The sequence below is a fragment of the Melopsittacus undulatus genome, unplaced genomic scaffold (assembly GCF_012275295.1).
Source record: "Melopsittacus undulatus isolate bMelUnd1 unplaced genomic scaffold, bMelUnd1.mat.Z mat_scaffold_300_arrow_ctg1, whole genome shotgun sequence".
Lineage (NCBI taxonomy): Eukaryota > Metazoa > Chordata > Aves > Psittaciformes > Psittaculidae > Melopsittacus > Melopsittacus undulatus.
Window position 1 is genome coordinate 55,657 of NW_022994223.1, and position 22,265 is coordinate 77,921.

General features: G+C 37.0%; 1 long non-coding RNA gene across 1 annotated transcript; it reads right to left on the reverse strand.

Moving 5' to 3' along the window:
- Window positions 1-597: 597 nt before the first annotated feature.
- LOC117438425 (uncharacterized) lies at window positions 598-21,888 on the reverse strand. Its single transcript, XR_004550783.1, has 3 exons — window positions 21,832-21,888; window positions 4,482-4,578; window positions 598-722 (listed from the first exon to the last, which is right to left on the reverse strand). It is a non-coding gene; the product is annotated as an uncharacterized lncRNA (long non-coding RNA).
- Window positions 21,889-22,265: the final 377 nt, after the last annotated feature.

Consider the following 22,265-nt stretch of genomic DNA (forward strand, 5'->3'; position numbering starts at 1 on the left):
TTCTTTTCTTCCCACTGGTACAACTGTTAAACTAATACAGAGAGAAAAATAATTAATCCTAATCTTTTCCTTGCTTGCTTGTCAGCAAACCCCCTATTATGTTTTGTGGTTTATTCGAAGCACTTAAAAGCCTCTGTCATAGCCCCATGAATTCTGAGGTGGTACCTCCTCCTACTTCTGTTTTCTCTTTTAATAGAACAGGGCCTAAGCCATCATGTAAGCTGTTTTACACATAAAGGTGGTCTTCTTTAGTAACAGAAAACATGCAGGATTTATAGGAATAATTTTCAAGTGATCCTGATGGACAACACTGGAATTCAAATTCAGTCTATATATGAAAGAGTCAACAAGAATTTCTCCATGGTGTGGTAATGTTTGTTTCATTGTCACTTGAGAGGAGGTATCTTTTTGGCAGAACAACACTCCACTTTGAAGTGGCAAGTAGAAAGACATATGCTGGAACTGTTCACAGGAGTTCCAATTAGTGTTAGTGTAGACGGGTTTCATCACCTCTGTGAGCTTCAGCTGAACAACTAAGGCCCTAAATGGCATGGAGGATTGCAAATAGCTCTTTCTGTCTTGTCTTCAGAATATGTGCACTGAGAAAAATAAAAAAAAAAAAAAAAGATTTTGCACTTTTCAGTTTACTGTGGATACAGACCAAAGGCCTTACAGGTGGAAGACTCCATATTCTACCAGCAAACCCTGAAGCCAGCAAAACCCTAGGAAGAAACACACAGAATGACCAAGTTAAAACCAGAGATTTACCTGACAGGACATTGGGAAAATATAAAGACAAAACCTTCTTTAGCATATTGACAGATGTTTGTTGCAAAGAGATGATAAAGTTTTTTGAGAGGGTCCCAAGGCAGTGCATGGTTTAAATTTGGTGTTCTGTTTAATCCCACAGCATGCATCATCCTTGTAAATTATGTACTTGCATTTGTGGGAGATGGATTTAGAATATTTGCTGAATGTCACAAAGCCTGCATGGATTTACTGCACCATCACTTGAAAGCTGGTAAAAATATTGGATTGCCTTGATAGGGTTAACAAATTTCTAATCATTTCACATTGTTTAATCTTTTACAGGAATATCTCATGTGAGTAAACTCACCGATAAGTCTAGCTCACTCAATTAAAGAAATAATTGAGGCCCTTTTCTAAAGCCAGGTAGGTCAGGCCAAATACTAATAAAAGTAGACTTCAGTTCCTGTCTGTCATTAACTGTGTCACACAGTGCTTGAGTCAGCTTATTTTTCATAGAAAACATTTTTTTATCCCCTGTTCATTAGTTTGATCCATGCATTTTATATCTATTTGCCTGGAGAGATAACTCTTTTCTGTCTCCTACTTTTGGCACAATATCTCAGAAGACTCTGGAATTACACCTGGTGACTGACTGCAGGAACCTTCATTTACTAGCAGAATTGAAGTCCCTACTTGAAAATCAATTTGTTTTTATTTCCTTGCTCTACCTTTGACTTCAAGAACAGTGTGCCCCGTTTATCTGAGGGGAGATAAAGACAAGACTGTCATCCCCACCCAAGACCTATATGTGCACAGAGTTGATGCTGCTGTGTACACAGGTGGAGTAAATTCCTCCACCGTAGGCATACATATCTCACACTTAATCCTGTCTCCTGTCTGGGCAAAGATGTGCTTCTACCTTCCTCTCTCCTCCTGTAACTGTCTATCACAATTTTATCTGAAAGGGAGATTTGCGAAACAAAATTTGTAAAAGCTTGTAAAAGCTGTGATCACTGAAGCCTCATCCCTTTCTCCAAGTGAAGACCCACAGGAGGGGCTGAAGGAAAGTGTTGGAGAACTTTATGTTGAATGGAAAGACAGAACTTTACATCCCAGACTTGAACTCACAAACTATTTCAGGTCCTGAACCTGGTTGTTGCCCAATCTCATAACATGATAAGATTTGGGTATGTACCACCCTCCCTGTCCTGCTTAAATGGGAAGAAAGTTCAGATATGGAAGCTGAAAGGGAGCTCTGGTATGTTGTCATGAGACAAGACCTACCAGTATATGGCTGGGAACACAAAACCTCAGAGCAAGAAGCATGTAGACAAGTAAGAGCTTGAAGTCTGCAGGATGCCAGGCTCCTTTGGTGGGAAACTTAGCTCATTGACTTGAATTATTTCAATGGATGAAACTCATTTCTGCCTTCCTTACCCAGAAATAATTTGGCATCTTGGTTTGTTAGAATAGGCCAACGACACTTTGCTACCTCAAAGAGTGTTACGTGGGTAAGCTTATGTCTGTAAATGAGGTGTGGCAAAATTTTTAATGAATACTGAATTTGCCAAAAAAAATCTTTGCAAACTAAAACTATGTGAAAAAGTTGACTTAAACTAAAAATATATGTGCCTGAGAATATTTTGACCTTTGCTTTGTCATTTTCAAGTAAAACTTCTGGGCTTTTCTGTCATTTCTTATTAAAGGTCATTTCTTATTAAATTATACATTTCTTATTAAAGACAACAAGAAGAAAAGAAATGAAGGAAAAATACAGTTTTTAAATAATTTTGAAATACATAACAAAACAAAAATTATGGGCTGAAAAATACTGTTTTTTTAATTCATAGAATCCTATTAAGGAAAAAGTTGTTTCTCTTCTCTCCCTAAAAAGAACTTTTGCTTCCATTATAACTGATCTTTTTCCCTCATATTTTGGCAGGTATATGAGTCACCAGGCTGAAACAACCCATTATTTTCTCACTTATATTCATACTTCGAAACAACCAGAATATAATTTGCAAAATTCATTTATATGTTCTTAATCACTTTGTTAATTCCAGTTACAGGTGACATTAACAAAAGGGAATTGCTATTTTTCTCTTTGGAAGTAACTTTGTCTCCTAATAACCTTGATTAGACATTCAAATATCTGGGAAACACTGCACTAAATAATTGTATTCAAATGGTAAACTAAGATACTTGCTATTGAGCTCAAGACAAGTTCAAGTCTTTTGTATAAAACAACTTATGAATTTAGAACATGAAAAAGTATGAAGGAAGATGCTGCAAAAAGAACAGACTGTGGAATGTAGTTTCAAATATTATATCATTACTATGTCAAAGGCCTCTTCACACAGCTTCTTAGCCCACAGTAAGCCTATTGTTTCATGTAAAAACTCAGCTGTGGAGAGAAATGTCCAGCTGCATAGTCATAAATGATTAAGGACAAATTTTTGGTTTGTGAGATAAATTTGTTTATGAATATAGTTCATAGTGTTTAAGAGTGGTCCATTGACAAAAATAATGAGAGTCATGTAAAAGTCTATGTGGCCCACGTTTGCAACTTAAAAATGCCTGACATAAGCAATGACTATAAGTTAAAAATGAAGCAGGTAGGTGATTGCTGGAGCAAAATGAGAGCAGCTTCAGTATAGGGTGGAAGTACTGCTGGTTTGGTCTGTTTCATGTTAAAGGGAGGCACCTGAAAAGCCAGAGGGATACTTGTAAGACTGTCAAGGGGCAGGGTGCATATACCTTGGATGGAATTTTGCCTGCTAGTTGGATCAACCATGGGCACGTGCATACAGCTACAAATGGTGATGCATTTGTATCTGTTCATTCAACCTTAAAATCTGTTAGTGTTAGGAATCCTTTTGATATTACTGCAACGTGTAATGGAGAAGACACTTTCACTCATACAACTACACACATAGTTCATGTGTGTTCATAATCACACAGGTTCATAATCCTATTACTGGTGTCCTTTTTAGATGTTCTTGCATAATTTGTGAAAGACAATATGATTTTTTTTTTCTCTTCACAGAAGTAAGCTTTATTTTCCTTGAAATTTCATCCACCCAGTGAAATAAGAGTAGATTTTGTTCTATTAAGTTAAAGTCCATTACAGTATACCTACATCTTAGTATTATTTAGTTTTTCTAGACACATGATGGATTTTCTCTCATCTTGCGTTTTCTCTAAGACGTGATTTTTTGTCATCTAACTCAAAACTAGGGTATAACTCAGTCACAAATTCAAAGTTTAATTTGTGTTTGTTATGGAAAAATCCTTCTCAAGCCTCATTTTTCCCTAAGCCTCACTTCTGCTAAGATAGAGTTATGTGCTATCTTGTTCACTCTTCTCTTGTTGGAAGAAATCACCTTCAGCAGAATGAAGCTCCCTTCATCAATGAGCTTACTGTTTGTTGCTCAAGACAAGTCTCCTCTGAAGCAAAAAGCAGAGATTCAAAACTTGTTTCACTCTTGAGTGAAGTGATGCAAGTATTCACACATCCTGAGTGCACTAGCTGCTGGAGTCGTACATGAAAGTTTCTTTTTTCTTGAGTTGCTTTTAAAAGAATCTTCTGAAAACAAGTCCCATACAGTTTGGTTTTAGGGTTTGTTTTTATTTATTTATTCCTCTTTTTCAAAAATGCTTGTATATTTTTGTGAAATCTGGTTTGGGGACTTTAAATTAGTATCAGATGCCTTAAAAAAAAAACATTTCACCTGAAACACAATGCAAAATATTGTCTGATGTTCTTTGGTCTGGGTTACACCCAAGGTCAAAGCAATTGGTGACGTCACTGTCTTCAGACGTAGGAATCTAATGATACAGAGAAAAAAAAACAACAAAAACAATAAAAAGAGTGTAAAATGTCTCTTGTTATATTTCCATAAGCAATAAAAAAAATTCTGAACTGACATGTAGTGTAATCCTGGCACACTTGGGCAGATCAAGATTTTATGCTGAAAATAAACTGCTTTTTCTAAAACAAAACAGGATGAATGAACCTCTTCAATACACTGTAAATGTTACCCTGGCTGTGATTCAAGGGTTGTGATGTGGAAGAATTAAGTTGCTTAATTTCTACATTTGAAGCCTTTGTTAAAAAATGTTTTAATCTTTTCTTGACTCCAGTATAGTTTAAAGCCTGGTTTAACATTCCAGCCTGGCCACAACAAAGAGCATCATTGTTTGACATGATTTTCCTACAGAGCCTGTCAGATGTGCTGCATTATCTAAACAATGTTGGCAGCAAGTACACAAGTAGCAAGTGTGAATTAAATCAAAGATGTCCACAAATCCAGACTCCAAGCCTGAATGTTCCCAGACTCCAAGCATATAGCAGGAGTGTCTGGTTATCAATAAACCAAATCAATTATAATTCTATCATTTAGGATTCAAATGCAAAACTTGATGGCTCCTTATTGTTGAGGAGTAACCCATGTAAATATTTGGCTTCTTGTTTCCATCCCACATTGGAACCACCAAATTAGGAACTATATGACATTGTTCTTTATCTCAAACATCCAAAAGAGATCCCAGAATGTCCCAGAAGAATGTTTTCTGAACCTTGCTGACACACAAGACTACATCCCAGTGCAGAGAATTAGTGAAGCTATGGGCTTGGCTGTTGATCCTCTTGCACTGCCCTTAGCCTCACCTTCCAATTTACTCCATCCGGCTTGGCGCCATCCTAGCAGCGATAACTACCTTGCTAAAATCCACCTACTCAGCTCTTTAGGTAAGTTTTTCTTCACCTGTTTTCATCTAAATGTATTAAGCTAGCAGAGATCTCCTATTTAAACTCTGAAACTGGTCTGACTCATGATGAGTAAAATGTATTTGACTGCATGACCAATTGTATGAATTGTTCAGCCTGAAGGTCTGAGGATATCAGTGCAGAGAAGCCAACTATACACATTACGTCTTTAACGCTATGAATATAGGTATCTTCCAAGTAAAGAAAAGCGTCTGTGGAAGAACTTCAGAACTGCATTAACTTATTTTATTGCTACATTATTCCTATTTCCAGTGTATGATACTTTCAAAAAGATTTTATTTAAAAAAACAAATATAACTTTGAAAGCATATTTTAATATAAGCTACAATACCCCGAACATAAGTTTTAAACAGCATTTGATAAAATTGAGTGATGAAAACAATATTAAACATATTCAGTGCTATCAACTAATACAAGTATGAATTGTGGTTCCATATGTTTTTCATGCAAGAACAATTACTTTGAGGTTCTGTAAAAGTATTAGAACTTTTACTGTGGGAGGTGCCACCATATAACACACAGATTAAGGGGCCAGGATGTGGTAGATGTTAACTGAAGATCCTGGTCTTTGCAATAGGGTAAAATTAGGTTCAGCTGTGTGGTCTTAGAAGGGCTAGAACCTACACATGATTTCAGCATACCACAGCAGGCCAAATTGTTCCTCACCAGACTCCATGAAAGAAGACGATCTTGACTTTACCACCTCATTACTCCATGTCAAATATTTTACTTTCTACACTCACAAAAAGAAACCCTAATTCATTTTCTGTTATACAACATTTTACTACTGTGAGTAAATTTAAGCGTAACTATAAAAAGGTTTTGTCTTGTACTGCCTTTGGTGTATTCTTCAAAAGCTAGCTCTTGCTTTGACATTTCTATTTTACTTTAAATAAAGAAATACATTTTATATAGAGGCTTTAAATACTCAGCAATAAATTTAGTGGGATTTTGTAGCATGGCTGGTATTTACCAAAAAAAAAAAAGCCAAATTCAGTTGTTTTTCAACAGCCTTGGCTGCAGTCTGCAGTCTTGTAAGGAGTTAAAAAATAAATTATAGCATACTTAATTATTAAACAATTTCAACAAAGCTTATATCTCTATGCCTGTTTTTGTCAGGTACTTTTAAAATAACACACAAAAATTACATTAATACATTTAAGCTTGAGAAAATGAGAAAATAAGAGGTTTTCTTACTATTGTATGGAATTTGACTTTGTACTCAACAGCAAAGAAAAAAATTAAGAAAAGTATAGATATGATGGACAATTTTCGTCTTTTCTGAAGAGCTGATGAACTAAAATTAAAAATTATGGCTGTTTCTTGGAGAAAAGATGTTTCAAGCACCAAGGAGGGATATTGAAACTAGAAGTAAGAATAAGTCTGCTCATTTAACATGGATTTTTCTAACTCTTTTTTTTTATTCACCTTAATTTCTTAATTATATTTTAATGTAACAATGAAATGCAGAAATACAGAAAAACAAACAAAAAAAAGAAATAAAAGATCATCATGAACTTGGAGAAAGACACAAGAGAATCTCCAATAGGATGTAATAAAAAATGACGGTATGACAAGTGTGTATGTATCATTTCATCTGCTTTGTAAGCAGAAGAGCCAGGTTTGTCTTTGTGAGAATTGTTGGTTTCAAATTAAAACAATATTATGGTAAAAAAACTGCAAAAAATTGGTTTATGTCCAAATTCTTATCCTAACTTCATGTTAACTCATAAAGAGAATAATAAAGACTTGAAGCTTTGCTTTCTCCTGGCTTTGTAATCTAAACCAGGTTGCACTTCTGAGAACTTTAACAGATTAGAAATGTGATTATCTCTTGTCTTCAAATGTTCTTTCCCCTCTCTGCTTCTTTTCTAGAATTTTCCAAAACTTGGCTGTTTAAAAAACCCCAAGACTAGCCAGAATCTTTACAGTCACCGACTAAGAAAATGGGTTTTGCATGGTGGATCTGGAAGAACTATACATCTTTTATCCCAGAGCTTGGAGTACTATCCTAGATCAAGGAAAAACCTTTACCTACAGTGAACTACATATCATCCAAATAAAAGCACACACAAGGACTGCAAGAACTGCCAATGACAATCTCACATCTGCGGTACTTCATTTTCTGTGTAATGAAATTTTCATTTCAGGTTTCCTTTGCTCATCAGGAAAGGACCAAATGGGTAAATAGTGTAGCATGATCAATGCACTAGGGACACATTGCCAATTGTGCCATCTGCCAGCACCAGTCATAAACAGAAAGTTGTCTATCTTCTTCCACCCCTGCTGATTCTGCAAGAAAGGTAGTGATATCCTGAACCACACAAATTCCTCTTCCTCAGCATCAGCACAACTGTATTTAATATGCATGTAGTTAATACTCCATTTCTCTCTGTGTCAACCTGGGCAGAAGAGGAAAACAGCTTGCAAAGCCTCCTCTCCTTCCTTGGCAAATGTCAGCAATGTAACTGATAACTAAGTACCTAGAGTATTCATGGCCAACCACCATTAGAAGAACCCAACATCTCCTCTTAATCACCTAGGGCTGCTATGTGTGATTTCCAATCGATATTCTAGGTCAGAATTATAGTAATTAATTGTGACCAAAAGTTATTACATTTTTACATAACTATAAAATACAGATAATGCATCCGCCCTCTTAGATAGCATCTCTAGCAATTGCCATTGAGCAGTAATCCTTTATTGAAAAGTCTGGTTAGAGTTTAATGAAACCTGTGTAAAATTTTAAACTGTAATTATTTTAATCTTGCTTCTTTGGCAGATTAATGAGGAGCATTTAACATCCTTTCTCACTGATCTCTTTTAATTTATTTCTGCAATATTTATTCTCATTCTGTTTTAAGACTGGCCAGAAATTAACTCAGCAGATATGGAAGAAATCAGGTAATCACCCTGAGTCTTTGATATTGTGTTACGTTGCCTAATAACTGGCAGTGACCAGATGATGTTTTATTTTTAAAACATTTGTAAACTGGCAACGCCCATTTGTCTTACACTACTGAGTCATTTTGGGGGTCACAATCTACTCAGACAGCTTAATTCTACTGGTACAAGGCAGCACAGACCTCCACAGCCTTAGAGGGATTTTCATCCCAGGGTTCACATCTCTGTTAGGCAAAAAAACTCTCTTTTTTCACATGAACTCCTTTTTTTCCCTTACAATTTGAAGGAGGCTAACATTTCCAGAATAGGTCACTAGATCCATAAGAAAGGTCACATTTTTAGAAGTAAAAAAATTTTTACAAGTAAAAAAATGTGGCAAGAAATATCACAAAAGAAACTTTTAAGTGGTAATGGCTTGGAAAAAAATGGTCTTAATAAGTGGGTTATCTCCCTATATCCCTCATCTTCTGTAATTTTAGTGGGCATTTAACATATTTCAGGCTTTCCATTACAATCTTACACAGTAGAGAGGGGACATTCATGGTCCCCCTCTACAGGGAAGCATCACACATGGAGGACATCATAGGAAAGCTGCGCAAAAAACAGCACTGATAGGCCCACTTATATTTTGAGGTGTTTCATGAGGGCAGATTGTGCCAGAAGTGAAGAATTTAACTACAAGACAGACTCTTGTAATGTGTGGTCAGTGGAGCCTACCTGGTGTTCTCTAAACTTCATGCACTTGGGCCACTTATGGGCTAGTACTGAACCAGCAGGTTAGCCCAGATTAATCTGACAGATCTCTGATAATGTTATATTATCTACATATACATGTGTATCTGTTTGTGCCTGTGCTTGTCAGACTTTCTCTCTATGTGACTATATCTATAATGTTTAAAACCTGTCAGTCAGCCTTTGTCAGTGACAAAAGGGTGTCAGAGATAAAGTTCTATATGTTTAATAAAAAAAACATTGCCTCCCAGGAGAAAAAGCACTCCTAAGCATGCTCCATTTACTAACAGGTTTCAGATGAGCTCACACCATTGAGGAGACATGGCCTAAATGCCTGAAATGCAAGAAAAACTTTCAAATGGGGCTTATGCTTTACTAGACACCAGAGATTCCAACCATGAGGCACAAATCCGTAGAAATCCAGGCTTCATTTTTTTCTGCTCGCTGCACAGGGAACTCCTTGTTTGTACTAAAAGGAAGGATGATTTTCAGTGCAGTTTCACTTTCCACTGATATTATTTATTTATACCACACTGCAAATGTGAGTGGCATTTTGCCTTTCCTCCAATGTTTCTGTCTTTAGGAACTTGGCCTACGGGCCAAAATTTTGTCCTCAAATTCACTTGCTCCAGGAATGGTTCACTGTTTACTTGATTTGGGAAGTAAGTTTTTCCACTGAAGTCAGTCAGAACATATGCCTCTCCCTGCCATGTTGTGATGAGAATTCGTGATGGGGATGGATGGGAGGAGATGTCTGATGCTCCTAACTCTCAGCTTTGTCAAGGGCACTCTGAAACAGTTAAATCAGAAAGGTAAATACTTTTAACTTGTAAGCAACATGTCTTAGAAGATACCTGGATATCATGTTGCATGAAGCCCATTGTTGAATCTGTATTTGAAAAGTGTTAGATATACTGCCATCTCTTGCAGATGGAAAAACCCTCCCTGAAGAGGGCAACATATACATACTTACATTTATGGACTCAGAATATCAAAGGAAATGTGACAGTCCCACGTGCTGACCTTGAATGAGGCTTTTCTATGCAGTAGTCAATCCTGCCTGATGCTCAGTGCTCTAATTCATGCTGGAAGCTGAAGACACTTGTTATCTTGCCTGATGCTCAGCACCTTCTTCCACACAGACTTTCTCCACAGTTTTTGTCAGAAGTAGACAGAACTATTGACTAGGCATTATGTATCTTCTTACCTAAGTAATACAAAGTCTTGGCCATTTGCAAAAGAGTTGCAACTAGCAGAAATGATGTAACAGCAGTTCTGTGTGGTAATCAAAATGGGGAATACTATTATTAATACAACAATATATTAATGAGTGCTTTTATGGTATTCATTTCAATTGCTCCATCTTTAAAGAAGTATTCCACTACTAGTTTGATAAAGGAAGTAAATTTTTCCAAGTCACTCACACCTTCATCCTCACATTGTTTAAAACCATTTCAAGGCTATTTTGTATGGAAAAGAGGCTATACAGTATTTCTAGGTATTCCAAGCAGTACAAGCCCTTGTGTGGAGCTCAATGTTTAAATATGTTCTAAATATATTGCTAGTAGGCTCCAATTAAGGCGTGTGAGGAGCATAGTGTAACTAGATCAGGATATTCATAATGTGTCTTAAATTTACCAAGATGAGCTTCTCTCAGTGTTTACTCATTTGCATAGCTAGTATAAAAGGCAAACTCCATTATGTTCTATAGACTTACCACAGATAATACTATGCCGAGCTAGGGAAAAAAAAAAGTGCTCTGACCACATGCCAGGTAAAAAGAAACAAAAAGTCCAAGTGAAGATAGAGGTTTCACATGTTGTTCAATTGTTTACAATTAAGAATGTTCTGAGAAGAGCATTGGCTAAGAGTTTAAAGAGTATCTTGGTTTATATAACTTAGCTAAAGTACACCCTTGGTCTTCACTACATGTCAATGACTGTAATCTTCGCTAACGTGAGATAAAAATGTGACTTCTATGTCTAGTGGAGACAAGGACTCAGAATGCTGGAACAAGGTTAGTTGTAGTAGTACAGTTGCATCATTATACATATAAGACTGAAATTTTCAGATGTACTGTCAGCTTTCATCCTAAACCAACCTTGGCTTCTCATTCAGGTGTTTCAAGAAAATCTTGAATAAAATAGGCTCCTGCATGAATGGACTAATTAATATAGATCTTTCAATTTAGAAAATTGCTCAATTTCACTGATGAAAGATTATGTCATTTGTGATGAGAAAATGTAATATATGTATAGTGATATACATGACCGTAAGGGATACATGAAGAAAGAAGAAAAGGAATTTTCTCCTTTTCAGGAATTTTCTGGTCTGAGGGAATCACCACAGAAATGTCTGAGTTCCACTTGTTCCTCTCTGCTTTCCTTTTTTTTTTTTTCAGAGAGAGAAAAGGCAACACTGGTATTGCTTCTTTTGTACTTATGGTTAACACTACAACAAAGCAGTTTACTGTTAAAGTTCATCTCCCAGACTTTTTCAACTTCATCTGGTTCTTTAGGCCTCTTCTAAAGCAAAGCAGATACTTTCACCATAAATTGTATGGACTTCTTCCTAGCTGTATGGGCTCTCTGGGGTTCCTCAGCTTTCTTCAATATCTACAGAGGAAGACTAAGATCAAATTTTGACTAAACCTTTTAAAAGGGCAAAGTCAGATGAATTGCAGCCCTAGAACCTCAGGAGCAAGGTGAAGAAGGTCCAGTGACATAATAGCTTATGGAAGATGTTGTCTGGGAAGAGCAAGGAGGATTTTCCAGTAAGAAATGGAGCTTCTTCTTTTCATCCATTTAAAAATGAAAAAATATAAAGTTTTTGACATATCTTGAGGAATTAATTTTTAATAGTTTTAAAAGACTTATTTTGGGATTAATCCAAGAGTATTGCTTCAGTAAGATCAGATCATTCTTCTCTGATTTTGACCTTAAAATCATTTTAATAAGCTTTCATATATATTAACAGACAAAGAATTCTGTACAAAAAAGATCTTTTGAAATGCAAACCTGAAACATACCTGGTCATTTCTGACCAACTCATAGTGATTTTTCCTTTTTTTTTCTTTTTTTTTCTTTTTTTATTTAAACCCAAATGTTGTAAAGAATCCACATTTGTAAACATTTTGCCTGGAGTCAAGTAGTCATTTTCCACTGGGGGATGGTTTCATTCTAACTTGAAAGACATACAAATCAACTGGGCACTGGGAGTAGAGAAAAAAATTGCAGGTTTTCCTGGGGCACCTGCCTTGGCTGGTTCTACAAAATAATGCAAAGAATATTACATCAGAATCAAAAGATGTCCTACTTTTGTGAAGAGAGTTTCAGGGAAACCTTCCCCTGTCCTAACAGGACACTCTCATGTGCTCCCAGTTGAAGAACCAACAGGTGCAGGAAAACATTAGAAAAAAACCTTTCAAATCAAACTGGAAATGAGTGCTGCGAGGAAATCCCTGAGAAATGCAGTTGGTGGTACCTGGGGGCCCTGGAAATCTCAGTGAGTTACAAAGGCATGACACTTCAGTGCGAGAACTACCCCAGACTCAGTCCAAAATCTAGCAAAGAAATGAGGGACTGGGGCCAGACGGCTGGAAGCATCCAGCCAAAGTGGAAAAAATAACTTGTCCAAGCACAGATCAGACCTAAAAATTAAGAAAGCTAAGGTTTTACATAATTAAAGGTGTGGCCGGCTCCAGAAAAGTACATGAGCCCAGGGGGATTAAGACTGGCCTAGACCAAAAAGGGTTTACTTGGTGATAAATAACTCTTAGAAATGGTAATTATGTTATGCCCTAATGTTATTTACTGCCTAATATTGTTCACTGTGACTCCTTTAATTAATCTACCTGACATTCTCACTAGCTCATTCCTTTTATCCTTTGCTGAGATTAAAGCTCCTTTTATCTTACTGCTTTTATGTTCATCCTTGGGTGTAAAATTAGATGCCCATGTGCATTTTAGCACCCATGGTACTCACTTTTGGGGCTCATAGTAAGCTTATTTGCCCCTTTCCAAAATTATTGAAAGCTCTTGGTATTCCTGATAATTTTTAAATCAGTTCACCCAAAACGGAAAAGAAGTTTCTAAAATATAGTTCACAAAATCCCTCAGAGCAAGTTTCTTAGAGTTATTCTTAGGCTAACAGAAGACCCCATACTTTTTTTCAAATAAGGATTTCTCAATAGGCTCCAAATCACTTTGAGAAGCTATCTAGCTAAATAACCCCGTAATTTTGCTTGGCTAGTTTGCCCAAAGAACTCAAAACCACCCCACATTATTATTTCCCAGGACTGGTTTTTTCTCTTTCAGGGTATCTTTGAACTGCATTCATTTACCTCTGACTGGTCAAGCTCTCCACTGAAAATGCTCCAGTTCCCTGAAGCAGATCCTCCTGATGACTTAGGCAAGAAATGAATATAATTAGTTCACCTTGTGGTAAATTGTCCATGATCAACTCTATGCTGCAAAGCATCATGTCATGGTCTTTATAATTATGGTGGCTTGTTCACGTGGCAACATTTTATCCTGTAACACATACTCCTGGCCAGATTAAACAAGCAAGTTGTTTTACAACACAGCTTAATAAGGAATAGCTATGACACACAGAACTGTTTCATTTTCCTCTGCATATGTAAAGTTCACTTCCTATTTTCTTTGTACAGATATCACCAGCATTCCTCTTCAGAGGCCTTTCAATGAGTGACCCTGTAGCAACAGGAATCTGTGTCCACTGATCTGCATCTGCTGGAGAGTCTTCAACAAGGGTGGGACAATGGCCAGGTCCTGCACTGCCCATCTCACTGAAGAGTGTCTCTTGCCTTTAGCCTCTTTCATGCATGGTACATGCAAAACTCCGTGTATGTTACAAAAACAACCTACCATGAACCATTTACAAGGGAGCACTACCATGCAGCACCTCTTCGAGCTTAGTGCCAAGCTCTCAATAGGTGACAGAAGTATCCAGGCCTGTGTCTGTTTCCCTCTCTCATGATCCCTCCTTCTGCAGCCCTGGCAAATGTGTTTGATTCCACAAACCACTCAGAATAACCTTTTCTCACATCTTTTAATTGTCATTTCGCTCCTGTTCACCTGTAATGGTATTTTATGCCTGTGTGGCATTTTAAAATCATAACATTTTCTTCCATAGTTTCTCCACAAAATGTGATGGTGAGCCAGACTGTTGCTCATTCTTTTACTGGCTTGCCTACCGATGTTGTCTTGCGCTTTGATTTCTAAGATTTTGGCTGGGATATCTTTTTGGTTTGAGTTAATATAGCATTGGGGTGCAAGGGAGATTTTGCCCAGGGTAGAATGGTTAAACATATATTCTCTGGAAGTACTACTAACAAATAGTAATAATAATAGCATGATTTCTTCAAGGATACCACATGTGGGGAGTTAGACTGTGGTCAGAAGATAAGTGTTATTGAATTTCTAATGAACTAGTGAGATGTTGCAGCAGGAAAAAAAAATCAATCTTTTTAAACACTTTTTTGCTCAGTTTCTGTCTTATCGGACATATTAAAATATCAAATTCAGCTTTAACTTATGTTTTCTGATTATTTCTGCCATTCCTATGGGAGTTTTTCTACAGTAAGTCTTCGGAATACTGAATTCTTTGACTTACCTTTATGATATTAGTAGTACTATTTCTTATCGAACTGTTGAACTAAAATATGCAGTCAGCCAGGATTTTGATGTAAAAGTTCAGCTGTTGAAAAATGTGCAATTAATGTCATCTTTGGAGCATACTTTGTGATCACCATCCTGCTGGGCATGTAGGTATCTTCTGTTTTCCATATTGCACATATTTAAGATACATAAAGCTGAACAAAAATTCAGAAAAGATAGATATCAATCTACATGCATGGCATTAAAACTCTACACATCTACCAACATAATAATACCCAATACCCAAGTCTATGAGAAGTGATAATTGTACTAAGCCTAGCATAGATTCTCCCTAAACTGATGATCTCTGTTCTTATGCCTCTTGATATTAAATACCAATAAAATTTGTGCCCTTGTTGGGAGATACTAATCAAACATGTTCTACCATTCTGATCTATCTCTGCTATTATCATATAATGATGATACTGTACAGGGCACAGAGAGCAGTATACAACTTGATTCATTTCCATTATCAAGTAATAAACAAAACTGTGTTGATGATAGCAAATAATTCCTGTGGATGAAAGGGGAAAGTATACTAGTATACTAAGTGGTAAAAAAGAGAAGGAACAAATGGGACAAATGCCTGCCTGCTAGGGTGAGAACTGTGGGCTTACAATCCATTAGCTTTGGAAAGACACAGTGCTATAGTTTTTAATTTATTGCTTATACTGTCACTATGCAAGATGGCTTGTGACAAGATAAAGGTGCTGAATAGAAAAGGCAGCTACATAGCACAGCTATATTCCTGTGATGTTTGCTTATGCTTCCTTACACAACAGAATAAATCCTGAATGATTTGCACCCAATTTAGAATCAGAATAGTAAGGTCAGTCCTGAAAAGATACTTTGAGCTGTTTTATTAAAGTATCCTGCTCTCTCTTGATTCCAGCTTCATTCTTTCCTTTCTTATCATTCTCCTACACTACAGGTACCCCCTGCTGAAGGCAGAAACAGCTACAAACATAGAAGCTGTAGAAATAATGTACAGTGTGTAACAGCTTCACTGAATGCTGCAAGTCATTATCAGTTTGCTAAAAAGCTGTCCCTCTCACCCACATAGACATCTGTAAGAGGGAAAAAGTGAAAAGTACCTCTGTGAAAAACATGAAACAAAGAAAAGAACCTCTGTTTCCTAAGACCTCTCAGAAATATTAGCCCAAGCAAAAAGTTTGTGGCAGGGTAGATACAAGTTCTGAAATATAGTGAGACATTAATAGCCTTTAGTTTCCTTGTTTCACATTGCACTTCATTCAGTACCATCAATAAATTAACATTGTACAAGTCAGTGTTCTTGTAGGCTATACCAAGATGTTTCTCATTTTCAGTTTTGTTCCTTTGGAAAGAACTAAATAGCACTACTCTTATTTTTAGCTTTTTGATCCGGTCTTACCCTACATCTCTTGGAGACTCTGTCAATTTTTCAAGTACTAGTCATTATCTTTACTAACCAACACACTGTCGATGTTAACATAGCCAGACGTCATAAACAGCTATAGTCTTGAAAAGCAGAATTAAAAACTTGGCCTACTTCATGGCTACAAGCTCCTCCTGGGGCCATAGATGCTTGTCTTAGTTTTTGTGCTTTGTACAGAAAAAGAGATGAAAGACACTAAAGCCAGACAGAAAACAGCAGTTGCAACAAAACCCATGTAAAAAGGATGAGGGGACATAACAAGACTGAGCAAAAACTCAGCCCCTGTTGGCTCCCATTTGGCAAGCCTGAAACAAACACTCAAGGGTATGGCAACCGCTCTGTGCAGACCTCATATGGTCAGATGTTGGCCATCTACAGTTCTGCACTAGGCATCCATGTTTCAGGTATCACTGGTGGAGGAGAAACAGGATTTTGCATGATGCGGTTCACTACTTTCGATTACCCATGTGCCATGCAGGCACTTCCACAGTGTCATTGATCCCATTTGTTTTTCTCCTTTTTTCCCCTATTTTTCTTCTATGACACTATCATTTATGTTTAAGTAATGTATAAGTCTGTATGCAGAGGTTGCTAGTTTTTCTGGTAGCACAGTTTTCAGGGAGAGCATGTTTGCCTCACACAAATGATCAGAGGTGTTTCATATTCTGGGGTTAACAGCTAGGTAAGTTTAGAATCAGTACTATGTCCATTTGCAGTAAGCATTTGGGTGTCAAATACTTGATCCAGGCAGCTTGACTTTGTCTTAAGGTTCCTTCCTGAACCAGGGAAGGAAACTTGGAGCACGATTTCCCTGCAGCATCTGCATTTTGCAAGGAACTCTCTGTGGCAGTTGTGTGCAGAGAAGGGGCAAATTCAGCATCAACTTTCTGTTGCCCACCAATACTATCTTATTGAAAATTAAACTTGACATGGCTGGAAAAGAAAAAAAAGATGAAGTTCCAAAAACTACTAAAGCTCAACATTCATTAACATAATATTTAAGTAGTTTGAACTCTTATTCACACACAGAGTGCCCCCTTCATTGCATATAAAAATACTTATTGTACCCCCCACCATTTTTCAAAGAAATTATATTTTCTTTGTTGAAAATGAAATACTGGAAAAATATTTGGTTTTAATACAGAAGCCCCAGTTTTGAAAAATATAATTAATATTGAAAACTGACTATTTTCCTGTTTTCATTTATGGGAAAATGTCAGCATAAATAATAAATTAAAACCAACTCTTTCTTTTACTCCTTTCCCAACTTCCCAGGCTTTCCCATGAAAAACAAATGGTATTTTCCTTCAACTCTACTGGCAACAGAAATGTCAATATAGAAAGCCTTCAGGCATCAGACTGGGTTTCTCTTCAAAAGCACAAGGTTAATGAGCATATTGAGAATCGTCAGGAACTCACAAGCCTGGAGTAACCCCAGATCCATCTGCTGGACTATTTGCTTGATGACTCACAGGATGGTGAAAGGCTGAATTACCAGCCCTTCCCTTCAAGAGGATAGGTAACACTTACTAAGCCTCCAATGATCAATCCCTCCAGAACCAGATCACACAGTTTTGCTTCCAAGACATTAGCAGTTCCCTGGAGGATGAGGACACAATCTCAATGTTTAGAAGGCTTCACTTACCTACCTGTCAGAAATGTTTTCATTGGTAATAAATAAAACAAGATATCAGAATTGAGAGGCTTTGAAAATGTGTCATCAAAAACGTGTTGAAAAATAGTCCTAAGCAATACTGTACAACAGAGGCAGTAACTTCTTTCTTCTGCTCCTTTATTCAGAACTATTACTTGCTTTTCAAAATGCTATTAAAACAAACAACAACAGCAACAACAACAAAAAAAAAAAACAGAAAAGCACAAACAAACCCTTAAACCAAACCAACAAAATATCAACTACAGTACACATTATTCCATCTGCTAATGGCTGAAGATAGCCTCATTGGAGGGAAATGGTAAGGTAACTGACCTTCAGAACATCTTCTGAAGTAAGAAGCTGTTGCTTTGCCTGTTTTGTAGATGGGGAAAGGTTTTTCAGAACACCATTAGCACTAATGAGAGCTATTTGTTGTCAGTGGTACCACATTTGGACAACTGCGGAAGTAGTAGCTGTAAATGTAGAAAAAGATGCCATCTATTACAAATAAAAGTGTCACTACCTGGCTCAGTGACACTACACAGTGTTAAAGACTGCGTCAAAATTCAGGAGGTTTATTGAAAATCTATTGCGAATTTGTTTAATGAACAGTAATCTTGTTTGAAAAGTATGGAATGGATGAACAAATTCTAACTTTAAAATCTTTTCCCCCCTCACATTCTGTGAGTGGCTACAGTTTTCTATACACAGTAGAAATATGGTGATATTGCTACATGTGGTATTTGGTACGGTCAGATCATAGTTGTATTTGAGTCACAGTTTGACCTTTTTTTTGTCTGAGCTGTATTTTTAAGTTAATGTCTTTAAAAGGAATACCTGTCTTTGTCTTAAATCACAGTGTAAAGCTGCTGCACTAATCAATTAATAACATTTGTGATCATCAGGCAAATTGTTTTTGTTACACTGATTTTTATCATGATCATTGTTCTGCATGTGTACATGATTATTATCAGCCTGCGGGACTTGCCTGTGCAGAGATCGGGATACTGTAGGGTAGATCCTTACAGACTGCAGTAACAAAAACTGAGCGGAAAGCCGTAGGCACTGCTGGAGCAGCATGCCGCAGAATAGAAACCAGCTAAAATGTTGCACTAAAATTCCTTCATGTTATCTGAAATTCTCAAGAAACTTGGGAGACTGTGTTACGCATCTGCACAAACTGACACAGTGAAAGTCTCAGCAAATAGTAATTCTCTGGATTTACTGCATGACAGGAACATCAGGTGGTAATTAAATAATGAATGGCACAGAAACTGAGTAAAAAACTTCCTGTGAGCCTGCTCATCACAGACATGTGAGCAGCTGTTTCCTACTGCAATTCTTATTTGCTTCTAAGCCTCCCCAGCTGGGATAAGTGAAAGCTTTATCATGGTCACTGATAATCTGACAGCCATCTGAGATAGGCTGTGAGTCAGACCTCCATACAGTGGGGAGGAACAGAAACTTGCTCAAGAGGTATTGACAGCAGGCAGTGTGTTTCTTACTTTCATTTCCCATTACAAGGTACTGTGCCTGTCCATTGAGGGTGCTGCGCCTTAGCACAGAGAACAAGGGAGTATTATGCTTGTATCTCTCATGTACTTCAAATAAAGGTTAACATGTCATACCAAGTCTGTGATTCTCCTCAGGGCATAGCAGCTTTTCACAAGGACAAAGGTATCCTCCTAAAAGATAAGGGATCAAATAGTCTGAGACTCACACTTTCTCTGTGAAAGTTGTCGGTGGCATTCCCATAGGCCACACCATATGTCTTGAACAGAGAGAGTAAGAAGGCGATGGGTTTGGGCACATCAAAGCCAGATGCATAAGTGCTCAGCACCTTCTGCTGGGGTTGGATTTGTGAACTCGATGAGCTCAGAGTGAGACACCTTGGTGCAGACAAGCAGGCTCAGTGCCACCACTTGCACCAGTAAGGTATGTCATTCTGGGTGCTGAATTCTTCCAAAAGGAAAATGTTTACAATATGCAAGAATGGTTTAAATACACTTTTCTGGTAGACTAAATAATTTCAAGTGTAGACAGAGGAATAGCTTACTGTAGAGAAAAGAAAGATTTCTGTACAAGCGCAATTAATCCTTCCATAATTATTTATATATTAGTTCCAAGACAACCATGGTGGGGGGGTGGGAAGCAAAGAGAAAAGAAGATAGCAGAACAGTTTCTGTATGGCAGTCAGGCAGAGACTGTACTTACTGTACATGTTGATGGGATGTATAGATAAGATTTTGAAAATTCCATGAAAAGACCAAATCAGCAGCCCCACTGTGTAAAGAGCAAATGGGGATTTGCTAAGACCCAATCTCAGCAGGCAGCTAATACCTCTGTAATTACAGCTTAAATGAAGATCATCTTCAAACTTTGTTGCATGTTTCCGGTATCTTACAGGATCCCTGCATACATAAGAGATGTAAAGTTACCTGAATACAAGCAGGCAAGAGCCTGACCCCTTTCTAATTTGCGTTAGTTGCAGAAATCCATAGGTGTTCAAGAAATGAAGGATTAGGCCCAAAGTATGATTTTCTAATTTATACCAAGTGGAATATCCTGTGCAGTTGAACTAAATAGTCCAGAAACTTTCATATAAAAGTACATAGCTGGCAGACTTCTGTGGCATGGCAGATATACGCGTTCATGTGTGCGTGTGTGTGTGTGCTTGTATGCCCAAGGGAATGTTAAAATTGTTTTATATTGGTGAATATTTAAGCAGGAAACATGAGTAACAGGTATTACAACTAATAAACTAATCAGCTTAGATCTGTTTTTCAAACAAAACATTATATTTCTCAAGCAGCCATAACTTGATACAGTATTTTGTCAAAAACACTGAGTAAAGTATGAGAATTTCTTTTCCTCAGTAATATCAATATAATTTATGACTCATAACAAAAACTTAGAAGCCTGTTCATCAAGTAGATTGTGTCTGGGTGAGATTTTATGCTAATAAGTTAGAATTCCAAGTTTGATTTACTTGATTGATAATATAAAATGAGTAAGAGAGAAATACATTTTAATATACTGTTCTGCAGTTTCTGCAGTGAACGAGCAGATGAACTATGAAATCCATTTTTCTTAGATTTCATTAGGATTGTATTAAAATGTTTGAAAGATTATTATCCATACAAGTAAAATAAAAAAAAAAATCTGTCTATGGTGACAATTACAATGTTTAAAAATCCTTTGGGTTTGGAGTTTGTTGGCAGGTTGTAAAAGCTGGCTTGATGTAGTCTCAAACTACAGGAGATGCAGTAATTTATAGCATCTGAATGGTAAAACAGTATTACTGTATTTAAATTAGCCTTTAATAGATGGCATGAATCATTTTCATACTCATGCTATTGCACATTGGACTGCACTGCTAGAAATACAATGTTCTTGGTGACAGTTTAAGGGTCTAATCTTGTATTGCTGCTTCAGTAAGTTTCCAAGGGCTGCAGAAAATGAGATGGGGTACACTGAATAAAAACAATGCAAAAAAACCCAACTTTATTATCAATAAAGCATTGTTCAGCTCTGTAGGTAACTCTTTTGGAAGAAGACAGTTTTAAGTTACATTTTTATCAGAGCAACAATATACAAAAAATTGTTTTTAATGAAAAGTAAAAGAAGAAAGCAACAAGTTGTATCCACATCCAAGTTTGTGACTTCTTGTAAAACAGTAACTTTGAACCATGACTGTTTGTAATGTGATAAAGCATAATGTAAATTTAATGGCTTTCAAGACACAAGCTATTAAATACCACACAAATCTGGTAAATCTATTTGAAAATCAGTTTCTAGGCTCTAAATCTTGCTACACTTTCAGTAACTGCAAGTTTCATTTCCAGCACCCCCAGTTGAGATTCAGAGCTACAGTGAAAACAATGACTTTCTTTAAGGTTTTACATACCAGTCAGGAGAGTCACTATTCCAAGAGATTGCCAATATACACAGAAGCAAATACAAGCAAGGAGGGGAAACCACATGGAGGAAGGGTGAAGGGCTGCCTCATCACTGTTAACCTACTGTACCTCTGCCTGCAGCCAGCCCAGCTGCCATTGCAGGGCTGTGAGACAGCTTTGCCTGAAGACATTCCCTAGCCATTGGCTGGACTGAGACTGAACTAAAGGAAGGAAAAAATATTCTGTGTAGGAAAAATATTAAACCTTTCTTCACTGAAGAGCAGTGAAAAATGCCTAGTAGAAAACAGCACCAGTGGGCCAAGTGTTCCATAATGTGTTTTCTGACCCACAAAATAAAAAAGAAGGGAAGAAAGGGAAAGAAAAGGAAGGAAGGGAGGGAAAAGGAAAAGGAAAGAAAAGAAAGGGAAAGAGAAAGGAAAAG